Source organism: Balaenoptera musculus, chromosome 1 (assembly GCF_009873245.2).
Source record: "Balaenoptera musculus isolate JJ_BM4_2016_0621 chromosome 1, mBalMus1.pri.v3, whole genome shotgun sequence".
Taxonomy (NCBI): Eukaryota; Metazoa; Chordata; class Mammalia; order Artiodactyla; family Balaenopteridae; genus Balaenoptera; species Balaenoptera musculus.
Window position 1 is genome coordinate 108,290,051 of NC_045785.1, and position 16,180 is coordinate 108,306,230.

General features: G+C 40.3%; 1 protein-coding gene across 2 annotated transcripts in view; it reads right to left on the reverse strand.

The window, feature by feature from the left end:
- Nucleotides 1-16,180, reverse strand: part of OTUD7B (OTU deubiquitinase 7B) — a 56,538-nt gene that overhangs the window by 26,499 nt on the left and 13,859 nt on the right. Inside the window, exon 1 of one of the 2 annotated variants that reach the window (XM_036844347.1) lies at nt 14,256-14,410. The exons of the other annotated variant lie outside the window; for it this stretch is intronic. The gene's annotated coding sequence lies outside the window, so the exon portion shown is untranslated. Of the gene's footprint in view, nt 1-14,255; nt 14,411-16,180 lie in introns of those variants that run through there. 2 annotated transcript variants of the gene reach the window in all.

Genomic DNA, 16,180 nt, shown 5'->3' on the forward strand with positions numbered 1-16,180 from the left:
TCCTACAAGCCAAGCAGCGCGGCCAAAAAAATTAAAAAAAATAAGACCACTCAAAATAAAACAATCTGCGATTATGCAAAGCAGAGTGGAGATCCCAAAGGTTCATAACAAAGGTCAATCTTTGTCCACTAACTTCATGAACCCAGGAAATATGCCTTTCTCCACTCAGGACAAATGACCACCAAGTAAGTTCACCTGAAAAAGATCGCTTCTTTCAGATTTGACTTTGGCAGAAACTATGTCCCTGACCTGTCGGCCTGGCACCAATCCACATTCCTCTGAAGTTAGCAGTCCCAGCGGAGGGAGCAATAACCGAGTGAAGAACAACTTCTCACCAAAATCTGCCATTTCAGACAGGTTTACAGTTCTCTGTAAAAGAGGACTTGCTGGTACAGTCACCAGGCACATACCTGCCCCACCACACCCACCAGTCCCCTGCTTTGGCGGAATGCCAGAAGTAGAGTTCTCAAAGGCAACAGGGTGGCTCAGGTGACTGTCTCTTCAGAAGCATCTCCTTCTAAACAACCTAAACTCTAAGGGTGATTCTCAGGTACTTTTTCATCACACCTCCCCTGACCCCAAGACACAGCTTCTTTAGTGGTGTGATCAGATCCTAATTATCTAAATTCCTTAGAAATAGTAAGGCAAATAGACAGCAGTGATTTGTGGGTTATAAAACCAGCAGGCCACTAACTTAATAACTTCATGTAGAATTTTTTTTTTTGGAGAGAGATGGCAAAATAGAAAGTTCCTTCTTGTACTGTTCCATGAGTACAAGAGGTCCAGGAGCAGAGGGACATGTTTAATTCCTATTTGTAGCCGCAACATCTAGCACAGCATCTACATTACTGTCGACAGTCAAGAAATGCCTGATGAATAAATGATTAAATGACTAACTGAACCTCCACATCAGCCACCACCAAACCAATCAATTTGAGGCTTAACTCAGAAGATCAGAAATGTGAGGGTGGGACTTCCCTGGTGGCGCCGTGGTTAAGAATCCGCCTGCCAATGCAGGGAACACGGGTTCGATCCCTGGTCTGGGAAGATGCCACATGCCGCGGAGCAACTAAGCCTGTGCGCCACAACTACTGAGCCTGCACTCTAGAGCCCGCAAGCCACAACTACTGAGCCTGCAAGCTGCAACTACTGAAGCATGCGCACCTAAAGCCCGTGCTCCACAACAAGAGAAGCCACCGCGTGAGAAGCCTCGCGCACCACAACGAGGAGTAGCCCCCACTCACCGCAACTAGACAGAGGCCGCACCCAGCAATGAAGACCCAACGCAGCCAAAAATAAATAAGTAAATAAAAACAAAAATAAAATTTTAAAAAAAACATAAAAAGAAGAGAAATTCAAGGGTACCTCATCTTTCACATCACCCCACTATTTCTAATGGTCTGTCCCAGTCCCAATCCATCTCTCAAAGTTTTACAAACTCTCCTTTCTAGAGACATCAACATACTGTCACTTCCACCACCCTCATATCAGAAGAGTTCTACCTACACTTATATATTTAGCTGGGTGACTTTGGTCAAATTACTTACAGGGTGTCAGTTGCTTCTCGTGTATCCTAGACTTGGATTCGATGACTTCTAAGATCCTTCCCAGGTTTAAAAAATGAACTTCTTTAGTTCACTATAGCCTCAAACTATGATCCTTACATTCTCTTTTGGTCTGCATATTATCAATGTCTAATTTACTTCCATTTTAATATCACAACTGTCAGAGAAGACTACCATTACATAAAGAACTTTTGGCCTAAGATACCTCAAATTCAAAATGTTGTTATTAAACAACTTAGTTCCTCAGATAAAATACTTAAGAATTAAATTCCTTCAAAATTCACAGATGAATGAGTGGTTTCCCTTTCCTCTAATACAGACAAGAATTCCTTCTTCAAGCCCATTTTAGTCACTGTCTTAGGTCACAGGGCATGGTAGCAGCCCAAATAACTTAAACACATGAATAATCCAAAACCAAGAGCACAGCTACAAAATGAATTTCAACCTTCTCTCTTAAAAAAACATGCAAAGGAACTTGCTAAAGCCACTCTAATAACTTACTGAAAGGATGTGGGAAATATACAGTAAGTACACAAATAACAATCAACAAAAAGGTACTCAGCAGAAGAGAGGAGTTGATTAAGCCACAGGCTTATAGGCAATTTCCCAGCCAGCCAGAGGCTTTTGAGTGAGAGAAGCCAATGAAAACCATCAATGTCATGGCATCGTAGACCTCATATGTCAACATAGTAGGATATTCTTTTAAAAAAATATTTTTTAAAAATAATTTCCAAAAAACAAGAAAGAATTAATTCTGAGTAAGTCATCTGCAAAATAAATAAATAAATAATTTCAAGGTCCAACATTATCTAGAATGACTTGCTCAAAAATTTGAAGCACTAAACCAAACTTCTGGGCAGCCCATTCTTATATTTGATGTCTCCAGGTGCATGCCATGGACTCCACTCTAACCCCACCCAACAGGTGAGGACTGCAGCTTTTGTTACATCACTACCAACACCTGGCTTGAGCTTCTTAAATTCCAAATGGGAATATCCAAGGCAATGACTAAGACTCACAGTCCTTGACTCTCAGCACACAGGAAGGAAAAAAAAGAAAACAAAACACTGGCTTTCAAACTTTCAAATGAAACAGAAGAGGTACTCAAACATTTTTTGATTGAATGGTGTTTAGACAAATCTAAATTGGAGTCAAAATCCTCCAACCTTCCAATTGGTGGGACTTCAGGGATTATTTAAACCAATGTCTGCCCCAATGCAAGAATCCTTCTATTACATCTCTGACAGATAAATCATCCAGTCTCCACATGAATACAAGCTCTGATGGAGACTCATTTCTTTGCCACAATGTCCATTTTATTGTTGGACAGCTCTAATTGTTAGAAAATGCTTTTTTAAACTAAATCACCAGCCCCCCTCTCTCTAACTCTCACATAATGGTCCTTGATCTCTTCTCTAGAACAATAAAATCTACTCCCAGGAATGATGGAATTTTCATGGAAAAGGAATAGATATAGCATTTCTTTCCGTAAAAATTTGTTGTAGGTCAACACTGCAATGTTATCATAAGCCAGCCAGTGCCTTTTTCTTTTCTTTTACAAAATTCTTCCTTATATCAATACTTGCTTTTACCTGTATTCATTCATAAATGTTTATGCTGACCCTACAGTACAAACTCAACAAGTGGAATAAATGAAGTCATGTACCTTGTTTAAAATTCAATTCTGCTGCTATCTTTGCCTCTAATCCCTACTTCCACACTCCCATGCCCTCTTGAAGTGATGACAGCAATCAAGAATAAAAACTAGGGCTTCCCTGGTGGCACAGTGGTTGAGAATCTGCGTGCCAATGCAGGGGACACGGGTTCGAGCCCTGGTCTGGGAAGATCCCACATGCCGCGGAGCAACTAGGCCCATGAGCCACAACTACTGAGCCTGCGCGTCAGGAGCCTGTGCTCCGCAACAAGAGAGGCTACAATAGTGAGAGGCCCGCGCACCGCGATGAAGAGTGGCCCCCGCTTGCCACAACTAGAGAAAGCCCTCGCACAGAAACGAAGACCCACACAGCCAAAAATAATAATAAATAATAAATAAATAAATTTTTTAAAAAAAGAATAAAAACTAACAAGTTAATATTAAGTAAGCACTTTCAAAAACACTATCTTATTCATTAACAACAAAACCCCTAGAGCAGGCTTATTATTCCCAGTTTACAAGTAGAGAAAGGTATAAGGTTTGAAAAGTCAGGTGGGTTACCCAAAGTCTGAACCCAGATATTTTGAACACATGCTCTCTCTACTGTACCATGCTGCTTCCCTAGGGACTAAGTCATTACTGATTCCCAGAACTGCACTGATTCTTATCCATTCAATTCTTTCACCATAGGAAAGGGCTGTGCCTATCTCTCAGTGTTTATTAATGACTTAGACACCTGCCTTATATTTTCCTCAGTTCAAATCCTACCACCTTCCTGAGCAATTTCAACACCCACCTGCATAATCCATCCAACATTTCTGCCTTAGAGTTTCATAATCTCATCAAATGCAAAGACCTCCATCTCCACTTCAACAACTCAGTCCTGGACCCTGCCATGCCCTGAAACCATTCCATCTCTAAATCTTCAACTCCCAACATCTTACTCTGGCTACAACCTCATCTCCCTCCAGCTTTTCCTTACTACTGAACCTGCTATCTCACCTCAAGACATCCTCACCTCAGACTAAGACATCCAATTCCTTAACCACCTTATTCATTGACTCAACAAAAATTCATGGAGTGCCTACTCTGTGTCAGGCACTACGGTCAGGACTAGGAACACAACCATGAACTAGACATAATCTCTATCCTCACAAAGCTTCCAGTATGGAGGAAAAAAAACCACAAAATTTCACAATTACAATCATAATAGGGAAAAATATTGGGGGGAGGGGTGTTATAGCCTATAGGGAGTCAGGAAAAGCTTTCCCAAGAAAGTGACATTACACCTAAGAACTGACGAACGAGTAGGCATTGGAGACAAACTGAGAAAGAAAGAATGCTCTTAGCAGAGGAAACACATATCAATGTTCTGTGGCAAGGAGGAACACAGAAGTGAAAATGGTGCAAAATGAGGATAAAGAAAGGGCCTAGTGGACCCTAATGAAGATTGAGATTTTATCCTAAAAGTAATGAGAAGGCTTTGAAGGGTTGTAGGCAGGGATAGGACATGATCAGATTTATATCATTAAAAGATCACCTTGGTTGCAGTGGGAAGAATAGTTTGTAGGGAACACAAGTGGATTTAGGGAGACTTGTTTAGAAAACTACTGGAAAAGAGATGATGGTGAGCTAGACTAGGATGAGAGCAGAGAAGACTGAGAAAAACAGATAGATTCCACTTTGCTCCTTCTTACCTACCTGAACATAAACACAATGAGTGATGACTTTATTTTCCTGTAAAAACTTATCCTTATCCTTCCATTTCATTGGCCCAACCTGGATGGACCCCACATTCAACTTCTCTGCTACTAAATAGGGCTACTGCACAAGACAAGATCAATTATACTACAGAGCAACGTGACTACAGATATATGGTGTTCCATCTCATTCCTTTCAATGAAACACTGCAGTCTTTTGCTTGACTTCGCTACCTAACCAGTCTTCTCAGCTACTACCCCACACCTTTGCCATTCTCCCTGAGCCTCCCACCAAAACCTTATTACCTCCCTTACTCCTGGTAGATGACCTTCCCTCTGACTTCACAGAAAAAATAATGAAACGAAGCAAGAGAAGTTCCTTCAGGTTTCCTCCTCTGCCCTACCTGCTGGCTGCTATTCTCTTCTTCCCTGCAAAACTCCTTAAATTAGCCTACAGTCACTGATGCTACTTTCTCATCTTATGGTCAGTCCTCGACCTACTAAAATGGGCTTCTATAGAAAGACAATGGCACCACTGTCTTATAGATAAGATCATCACCATCCTCCTTACTGCTTATCTAAAGTATCTCTTTGTAGGGACTTCCCTGGTGGTGCAGTGGTGCTCAAGCCCTGGTCCAGGAAGATCCCACATGCCGTGGAGCAACTAAGCCCATGTGCCACAACTACTGAGCCTGCGCTCTAGAGCCCATGAGCCACAACTACTGAGCCTGCGCTCTAGAGCCCGCAAGCCACAACTACTGAGCCCGCGTGCTGCAATTACTGAAGCCCGTGCGCCTAGAGCCCATGCTCCACAACAAGAGAAGCCACACAATGAGAAGCCCACACACCGCAATGAAGAGTAGCCCCCGCTCAATGCAACTAGAGAAAGGCCGTGCGCAGCAACGAAGACCCAACGCAGCCAAAAATTAATTAATTAATTAATTAATTAATTTTAAAAAATGCATTCGCAGTCCCCAACTCTTTCCAACTCACCCAGGAATCCCACAGGTACTTCAAGCTCAGCATAAAAAAACATGAGCCCATTCTCTATCTCTGTCCCCAACCCTTACAAGCTATTCTTCTTCTGGTATTGCCTGTTCTAGCAAGTGGTACCACCATCCCTCCTATCACTCAGGTCACAAGCCTGGGAACTACCCTGGATTTCTCTGTGCCTTATCCTCGCTCACAAATAGTCCTTTACTAAGGTTTACTAATTTTAACCTTAAAAAATTCTCAAATCCATCCAACACCTTCAGACGTTCATAACCTGGACCCCAGTAAGTAGCTTCCTAATTTCTCCCTCTTCCTCTCTCCAGCCACTTTTCACAGTGGTTGCTTGTAGAGGCTGATCAATCTAAAATACAAATATGATAGTATTATATCCCACTGCTCTGAATTCTTTATTGGATCCTCAGTGACTAAAGCTTAATATCCAAATTCCTATACATGACAAACGAGGCCCTTCATGATCTGGCTCTACCTAACCCTCCAGCCTTATCTACCTCCCATCATTCCCCTCCTTGTACTGGTAGTTCCCCAAGCATATACTATGTGCTTCACATTTCAGTTCCTTTGTGAATGTTGTTCCCTCTGCCTGGAATGACTCCTGGCCTAGCAGGTGAATTCTTATTTCTTCTCTAAGGCTAACTTAAGTACTACCTCATCTGCAAAACCTTCCCTGGCTTCTCAAGTTAAAGTGCCTGCTTCCTCCTTGGTGTTTCATCTTGTACTCTACCTCTATCATATTCTTTATCACACTGCACAGTATTTGTGTTTATTTACATGTCTGTCTCCCCACTAAACCATGAGCAATTTGAGGGCAGGAATCTTGTCTTGTTCATCCTGTATTCCTAGCATCCAAGCACCTGGTAGGTACTCAATTTTTGTTCAGATAAACTGAATTCTACTTGTACAATTTCCCACTACACACACACAACAGTATTGTCGATAATCAGATAATGTGTTGTAAACAGGCAAGTCATCTCAAAGTGTTTACAGTGTTGTAAACGCTGCTCATCTCAAATACATTTGCTTAAGATTGTAATATGATCTTATTTGCAACAGATTTCTCTCCCTAAACGTTTAGCTCAGATTAATATTAAAACCAGTCTGCATGATCTGAGTGCCCAACTACTTAGTAACAGAGAAAAGTGACTTAAAATTAAATACCGACTGTAGATAATACAGCTATGTTAAAATGCATGAGAAACTACTGACCCTACATTCTCTCATCTACAACATCCCCCAAAGTGTCCACATTCTCACACTATACCCACTCTCCTGGTCCCACTGATGCATTACAGCTGTGTCTGAGTACTCTCCAACTCCTCCCCAAACTCACTGGAAAACCACAACATTCAAGACTGTCAAGAATTTTCAAAGGTCAGCAACTCCTCCACGTCTATGATGTCAGTCCCAAGGAATCCAGACAGGGAGAAAGAGAAGGGACAGAAACCCTTAGACTTTCACACAGTTCTTGACTAGGTGGGCGGGAGAGATGAAAGACTGTCTTGGCAGATTGTTTTTAGTTAATATACATCCTTCCAAGTGAAAGAAACAGAATATAACCTTCTTAGAAAAAAAAGAATTGACCGAGTTCCATACTAAAGAGACCTATGTATCACTAAATGTTATAACCCAGAGATAATAAGATGGGTCTAAGTGGAAGAAAAGAAGGAAAAGGAAGTAATATGTGTTAAAGTTTTAGACACTGTTTTCATTTAAACTTCCAAACAACTCTTAGAGGTTTGTCTGTATTAACGCCATATTATAGATGGAGATGCTAAAGCTCACAAAGGTTAGATAATCTACCCAAGGTTATACAGTTTGAAAAAGTGGTAGAACCAGAATCTTTACGAGTCCAGCCAATCTGACTCCCAAGACCAGACACTTGCACTAAATCACACTTAGTCCAGGAAGGAGGACTGAGGAAACACAGGCAGTCCACCATGTGCAAGTCTACCCTCACTGCTTCAACTCCTTTCAACTCCACCTGGAGAGAGAGAATAGGCTCTGGATTCAGACAGATCTAGGTTCAAATCCCTGATCTACTACTAACGGTGGTGCAATCATGGGTAAGTAATATGACTGTTTTGTGCCTCTGTTCCTTGGGGGAAATACCTACACTTCAGACCTCTTGTTAGGATTAAGTAACTTAAGATATGAAAAGCCTTTAGGGCAGTGTCTAGCACACAGTAAGTCCTCAAAAAATGTCAGTTGCTTTCTTGCCTAATTCCCTCCCACACGCTCTGCCTCACTCCACTGTATGCCCAACACAGCCTCTGTATCTCTCCTTCAGAAGCTCCCCCTACTTCTCCAAACAAACCCTCCAGTCCTACAACTGTTTCCAAGGCACAGTCTTAACACATACACACTGTACGTGCTCTATCACTCCCATTCCAGTGTCTTTCAACTCCTCAAGTCCTCAAGAAAACGTCGTAAAGGGAACTCCCTTAGTTGCATCTTCTACCAGATGGTCCCTCAAAAAAAAGAGCAAAAGAAAAATGTCTGTCCTCTCCTAGAGGTACAGACATAGCTAAATAGCTCCTTCATCCCCAAATCTCCAGGAACAGCAATTTCACACATATTGACCGAAATTCTAATGCCTTAATCTACCAGCCCTATCTCCCCACCTTACTATACTCTCCTCATTCCAGATTCAAAGACTCTATAATATTCACCTAATCTCATGCACAATGTCTATTTTTTGGATAACTGGAAGGAATAATCCTACTCACCCTGCACAATTCTGAGATGTTTTCTACCTCCACTACAGTGTATACTTGGGGAATGTCTATTTTCTCCCCCAAAAACAAACTTAAGAGAAAAAAACTTAACCCGATCATATAATTTACCACTCCCAAAACAATGCTATTGTGTATACACACCAGTAAGGACTCAAGAATTGGCCCCTGGACTTTATCACTACAACTGGTATGCGTATGAGTCAGAACAAGATTTAACTATTTCTTTTCAAAAGTTTCTAGTTTTTTATCGGGCTACAAACAGCAAAATAAATTTCTAAGAGACAAATCCCATAAATAGCCAAATGCTAATATACAAATGAGACAGAAGTTCACAGAGAATTCCTTATGAACTGGTATTTATTTGTCTTTTCAGTGCTACTGATAAAAGGCTCCCTGGATTACAGTTATTTGGGAAATTTAATAATTTGGAAGGCTTGTACAATGGAAGTGACCTTTGGAAAAATAAGGGCAGAGACAGTCACAGAGAAAGTCTATTATTATAATATTGGCACAAGAGTAACTTGAATAGAAACAGAAACCATGTTAATGTTTATTTTTTTTAGTTCCAGACCAGTATGTCTATTTGCCACACACAATGAATTTTTTCTTTTTCCTTTCAGCTAAGGTCGAGGATAGCCCAAGGTTTGATTCTCAGTAAGTTCAACTTTTAAAAGAATAGCCTGTAAAAACAAAAGTTCTACTGAGCCCTTAAAAATAGGACTTCCCTGGTGGCGCAGTGGTTAAGAATCCACCTGCCAGTGCAGGGGACATGGGTTCAAGCCCTGGTCCAGGAAGATCCCACATGCTGCAGAGCAACTAAGCTGGTGTGCCATAACTACTGAGCCTGTGCTCTAGAGCCCACGAGCCACAACTACTGAGCCCGCATGCCACAACTACTGAAGCCTGTGCACCTAGAGCCCATGCTCCTCAACAAGAGAAGCCACCTCAGTGTAAAGCCCGTGCACCACAACAAAGAGTAGCCCCCACTCGCCGCAACTAGAGAAAGCCCGCGCGCAGCAATGAAGACCCAATGCAGCCAAAAATAAAAAATAAATACATAAATTTATAAAAAAAAAATTCTCATTACTGAACTTTTGACATGAGAGAAAAATAAATACTACAAATCAACAGAGGCTAGTCTAATAGCAAAACACACTATTTCTCTAGAATCAACCCTCAAATATTCAGTAGCTGACAACCTTCTCTCCCCTTCTTGATTCCTAACTACTGGTCATTTCACTGTCAATTACAGAACTTCCATTCAAGGGTAGAAATAGCAGAAGGGAAAAAAATTCCAATTACTATCCTATCTGAGATTAGTTATCCACAGGAAATTAATTCACTTTGTAAATTCCTTCTGATAAATCAACTTCCTTCAGAATACAACTACTAATTTTTACAAAAGCCTCAATCAGAAAATGAAATTTGCCTTTTATAAAATGATATAATTCAGTTCAAAGAAAGACACTTTTTATTACTATTATTATTTTTTTTAATTCTCCACCTGCAAGTTCCACTGTTCCATCTTTCCTGGCTGTATCTAAACCTCATTTGAACTCCCATAGGTACAATATGTGAAAAATTCACTGGCACTTGCTGTTATCATATACTGCCTTATCATATTAGTTGGCCTTCGGGGATACTTATCTCGCCAATCTGACTAACAGTCATTCATTCAAAATTTACCAAGACTGGTCCACCACCGCCTGGGGATACAAATGAAGAACAGAAGCCAGAGTCCTACCTTCAAGGCACTCCAGTCTGGTGTGAGAAATCTAAACACGTTTTCAGTGCCCAGTGGGGTAGGAAGAGGTATTAGAAGCAACTAGTTTACCTTGATGGGTTAGGGAAGTTTCTCAAACTGAGTCTTTAGGATGTGTAAGGCTGGAGGACAAGATACATTCTAGGTAGAATTAAGATCCTTGAGCTTCAATAACAAAAAAACAAACAACCCAATCCAAAAATGGGCAGAAGACCTAAATAGACATTTCTCCAAAGAAGATATACAGATTGCCAACAAACACATGAAAGAATGCTCAACATCATTAATCATTAGAGAAATGCAAATCAAAACTACAGTGAGATATCATCTCACACTGGTCAGAATGGCCATCATCAAAAAATCTAGAAACAATAAATGCTGGAGAGGGTGTGGAGAAAAGGGAACTCTCTTGCACTGTTGGTGGGAATGTAAATTGATACAGCCACTATGGAGAACAGTATGAAGGTTCCTTAAAAAACTAAAAATAGAACTACCATACGACCCAGCAATCCCACTACTGGGCATATACCCTGAGAAAACCATAATTCAAAAAGAGTCAGGTACCGGGCTTCCCTGGTGGCGCAGTGGTTGAGAATCTGCCTGCCAATGCAGGGGACACGGGTTCGAGCCCTGGTCTGGGAAGATCCCACATGCCACGGAGCAACTAGGCCCGTGAGCCACAACTACTGAGCCTGCGCGTCTGGAGCCTGTGCTCCGCAACAAGAGAGGCCGCTATAGTGAGATGCCTGCGCACCGCGATGAAGAGTGGCCCCTGCTCGCTGCAACTGGAGAAAACCCTCACACAGAAACGAAGACCCAACACAGTCATAAGTAAATAAATAAATAAATAAAATAATAATAATAATAATTAAAAAAAAAAAAAAAAAAAAAGAGTCATGTACCAAAATGTTCATTGCAGCTCTATTTACAATAGCCAGGACATGGAAGCAACCTAAGTGTCCATCATCGGATGAATGGATAAAGAAGATGTGGCACATATATACAATGGAATATTACTCAGCCATAAAAAGAAATGAAATTGAGATATTTGTAGTGAGGTGGATGGAGTTAGAGTCTGTCATACAAAGTGAAGTAAGTCAGAAAGAGAAAAACAAATACAGTATGCTAACACATATATATGGAATCTAAGAAAAAAAAAAAAAGGTCATGAAGAACCTAGTGGCAAGACGGGAATAAAGACACAGACCTACTAGAGAATGGACTTGAGGATATGGGGAGGGGGAAGGGTAAGCTGTGACAAAGTGAGAGAGTGTCATGGACATATATACACTACTAAACGTAAAATAGATAGCTAGTGGGAAGCAACCGCATAGCACAGGGAGATCAGCTTGGTGCTTTGTGACCACCTAGAGGGGTGGGATAGGGAGGGCGGGAGGGAGGGAGATGCAAGAGGGAAGAGATATGGGAACATATGTATATGTATAACTGATTCACTTTGTTATAAAGCAGAAACTAACACACCATTGTAAAGCAATCATTCTCCAATAAAGATGTAAAAAAAAAATTAAAAAAAAAATAAAGATCCTTGAGCTTGGCACCTTTCTTTTATACCTTTAAAAATTCTAAACAGGCCTAACAAACTGCTTGGCACATAGCAGATGCCCAACAAATATTTGTGGTTCTAAATTATTCATGGTAGTCCATGTGTGTAGTTAACTAAGAGCTCATCTATACCTAAAATAGGCTGGTGAATATTTACGGGTTTCAAATGTCACCATTCACCCCATAGATATGTAAAATAAAGGTCTATATGAACAAATACATTTGTACAGCTGTCTGTTCACTAAGAATAGCTTCTCTTTCGCTGTAATTTTTTGTTTTTAAAGCACTTTCACAAATATGGCCTCATTTAATAACAATTTTAAAAATTATATACCCTTTGAGATTTTTAATCCCCTTTTCTGATGGAAAACACATACACAGAGAGAAGCTTACAAAGCTTGCGTGATACCCAGATAGCAAGGAGCTTGGACCTACATATTCTGAATTTGAATACAGGGTTCATGTCAGTTCTCCAGGGATTTATAGCAAAATGAAATCAGTCTAGCCATGCAAAGTCCACAAGCTGAAGAACTCTTTAATACTTTGCTTTTATAACTACTATCCACATTCACCCACACTGTCTACTAGCCACCACCATCCTCCCCATCCCCCACCAATCCTGCCAACACACACCTATTTCTATTTCCAGGTTAGAGTTAAGAAGCAGAGGAGCTTCCCTGGTGGCGCAGTGGTTGAGAATCTGCCTGCCAATACAGGGGGACACAGGTTCGAGCCCTGGTCTGGGAAGATCCCACATGCCGCGGAGCAACTGGGCCCGTGAGCCACAACTACTGAGCCTGCGCGTCTGGAGCCTGTGCTCCGCAACAAGAGAGGCCATGATAGTGAGAGGCCTGCGCACCGCGATGACGAGTGGCCCCCACTTGCCGCAACTAGAGAAAGCCCTCGCACAGAAACGAAGACCCAACACAGCCATAAATAAATAAAATTTAAAAAAAAAAAGAACACTGAGAACCAGGTGGGTGAGTGAGATTAAGTGACTTGCCCAAAGCCACACAGTTAACTAGCAAGAAAACTGTGTGTAGAACATAAATCTGTTAACTCCCATTCCAGAAATCTTCACTTGACTTCATATATATTGATAACTTTCAATTCTCCATGTAATCTGCACTGTGGATTGATATATGAAAACATCTTTTCCTCCTGCCACCCAGATAAATCTCTTACTTCTACAGATGTATATCAAAGAAAAAAATGTGTACCTGGGAAATTTAATCACTTAAGCAAACCATATTGGAGAAGGGAAATCATCTATAAAGAAAATCATGAAAACATGCTCAAATCATCATTTTTGTTTTGATCGTCACCACTAAAAATATAAGTTGGATTTGAAAATACTGTATTCTTCTAGCCTTATATCCCTAAGGTCTGAAGTTCTGTAAAATTTAAGTTTTATAAAATTATAAAATTATGTATGACATAGGGAGAGATTTTTTCTTTTTCTTTTCTATTGATAGTTTGAAGCTATAATACACTTCTCATATGTTAAGAAATCACAGCAATAACTAAATTTTGAACAGAATAAAACATAAAAACCAAGAGAGAAAGCACCAACCTTTAACACATTACTTCTCCTTGTCCAAAAATGTAAAATGCCTGGAAGCATCAAAGCAATCACTTTCCTCGCATTCACATTTATTCACGTTTATTTGCAGAAAAGCTACATTTCTTCTTCCTCTTAGGAAGGGCCACCATCAGCACAGCAGCACCGAGGTCACACAATTCTCCCTTATGAAAACTTTAACCTCCTGACTCAATCATTCAATAAGCACTTATTAAGGACCCGCTCAGTGCCAGGCAGTCTGCTAAGCGGAGGGGACACATCATGCATCAACTAGTAAGGCATTATCCCTGCTTTCTAGAAGTTCATCTAATGGGCTGGTTCCAGAGAAAACCCTAAGATCGGTATCAGCTAACTTCCTTTATTCAACAAAGATTTACTGAGTGCCAGGCACTAGAGACAGAAAAGGATGGCAAGGAAATTTTTAAAAGTAAGAGGTCTTTTCAAAATTTACTGAACAAGTTGCTCTTTTGGATTATAAAAATCACATGTTCTTCTCTAAGAACACCAATCATCAGAAGTTGACTGTAAAGGCTTTTAATGATAACACCTAACCAAATATTTTGGTCAAAGGCACTGTTTCCTCAATCTTCCTACACTGGGAGGCCAGACAGATACTATCCTGGACCAACATAATTTTGTTATTTATTATAAGATCCATAATATAGGAATGTGGTTGATCTTACCAATAAACTGGGATAAGTTGTTTCCTATGTAGACAGATGGTTCCAGTAAAATGTACTATAAGCCTCTAAGGTCAAACAGATGATAAATCCTGTTAAATTTTCTTGCCACCACAGAGCACATCAAAGTAGTATAGGTAACCCTTCACGAAGACATAGCACCAGGCCAAGTTTTCAGGGTGTCAGGTCTCTGCTTTTCCTTCTCCCTTCCACAAAAACTACAAAAGGTATCAATTAGTACACAAGTCATCTGGCAAATATCCCATTGTCCTCTGAGTTCTTCTCCTTGAAATTAATCCAGGAAACCAACCCCTGTAAAAATGAATCCCATTCCATTAATATTTTTAATGTTATTATTAGTAATGATGGTGGTGGTGATAGCAACCACTAGCTTTGTGGTTCACAAAACACTTTCAAATATATTATCTTATTTACTAAAAAAAATGGAGAGGGGATAAAAGGAAACATCATAGGCAACTATCTCAAATATCAAAAATCAAACCCCCCTAGATAGCTCTAGGGCTTCTGGCTAAAGCAAAGTTTAACTGGAATTGAAAAGCAAGCATTTTTAATTCTACCAAAGAGTCAAGAAGTTATTTCTATCAAAAAAGCAAAGGGTTGACTCTAGCAAAGCAAAATCACAAATAACCCCCTTAAATGCTAGGCCTAACTGATTCAATTTATAAATGTTAAGTCTCAGCAAGAATCTGATATTATAAATCTTTGTTACCCCAATCCCTTTCCCAAATGCTTTACCCACAGTTAAAGGCTCAACAAATACTCTTCTAAAGAAGGAAGAGTTAATGATGAGGCAGCTGCCCTAGGAAGACAAAGTGACAATACTCAGCATTCAAGTATCTTTTTAAGATTTAACTAACGTTTATTGTGCATCAAATCAAGTATCAAGCACTAGGCTAGACACACCCACATAAATCATCCATTAACCTCATGAGCCATGCCCAGATATTCCTGGAATCCAAATACTAAATTGACTGGATCCCCAATACTAAATAGTTTTGACACTTACAACCTTGATCCCACCTTATTAATCCCTAGAATTCAACTCCTACTGGAATTTAGCTCATCACTCTCACAGACTTAAGCATCTTTTAATGCTTTCTGCTAGGTAATGCTCATGAAAAAACTCCCTGTGCCTGTTTTTAAGCTCCTAACTCCAGAATACCACTCATTCCAGATATGGCACATGGCGATAATGGCCATAATCTAACAAGTATTCTCTTGGATCACACTTGCTAAAGAATAAACCTAAAATGCTAACAAAACTGGATTTCAGCTGGGCAGAAGACATTGAATATTAACAGTCTTCTCAACCTCGAGACTATTTTCTAATCCTCTGAATACAGAAAGTCTTCTCTGTTTGAACGAACTGTGGAAAGCAAGTGTGACCCAAGAGTCACATACTCATCAGAAAGAACCAAGGGAAAAAGAAAAAAATATTCCAACTGGCATGACCACATCACAAGGTTAACAACACATTACTCATCATTGTGCTACAAGAAAGAACTTGCAAGCGGGCAAGGAAGTCAAGGAAACAAACAAAACTCTCCCAGTGCTCAAAGCATAAACACATCCAAATGCCAAAGCAGGTCTCACTGTCCAGTTCATGCCCAGGTATGACTGGGTTCAGAGAGAGTGGGTAGAGGGGAAGAGAGAAAAAGCATTACTGTGCAGGTGTGCTTGCCAGCACCAAGGCAGATTTCTTTCTCAGATTCATCAAGAGCCTTTTTAAAAAGAAATACTGGGGGAACCCACCTATTTTTATAGCTTGATTTGTGCAATTACAGAGAACATGTAGTATATGTAAACAGCAGCATATTGTATTGATAATAATTGTTGCAGATATTCCCTTTGGAATCCATCGGTTCTATACCTAAATCCTAGCTCTGCCACTTTCTTGCTATGTGACT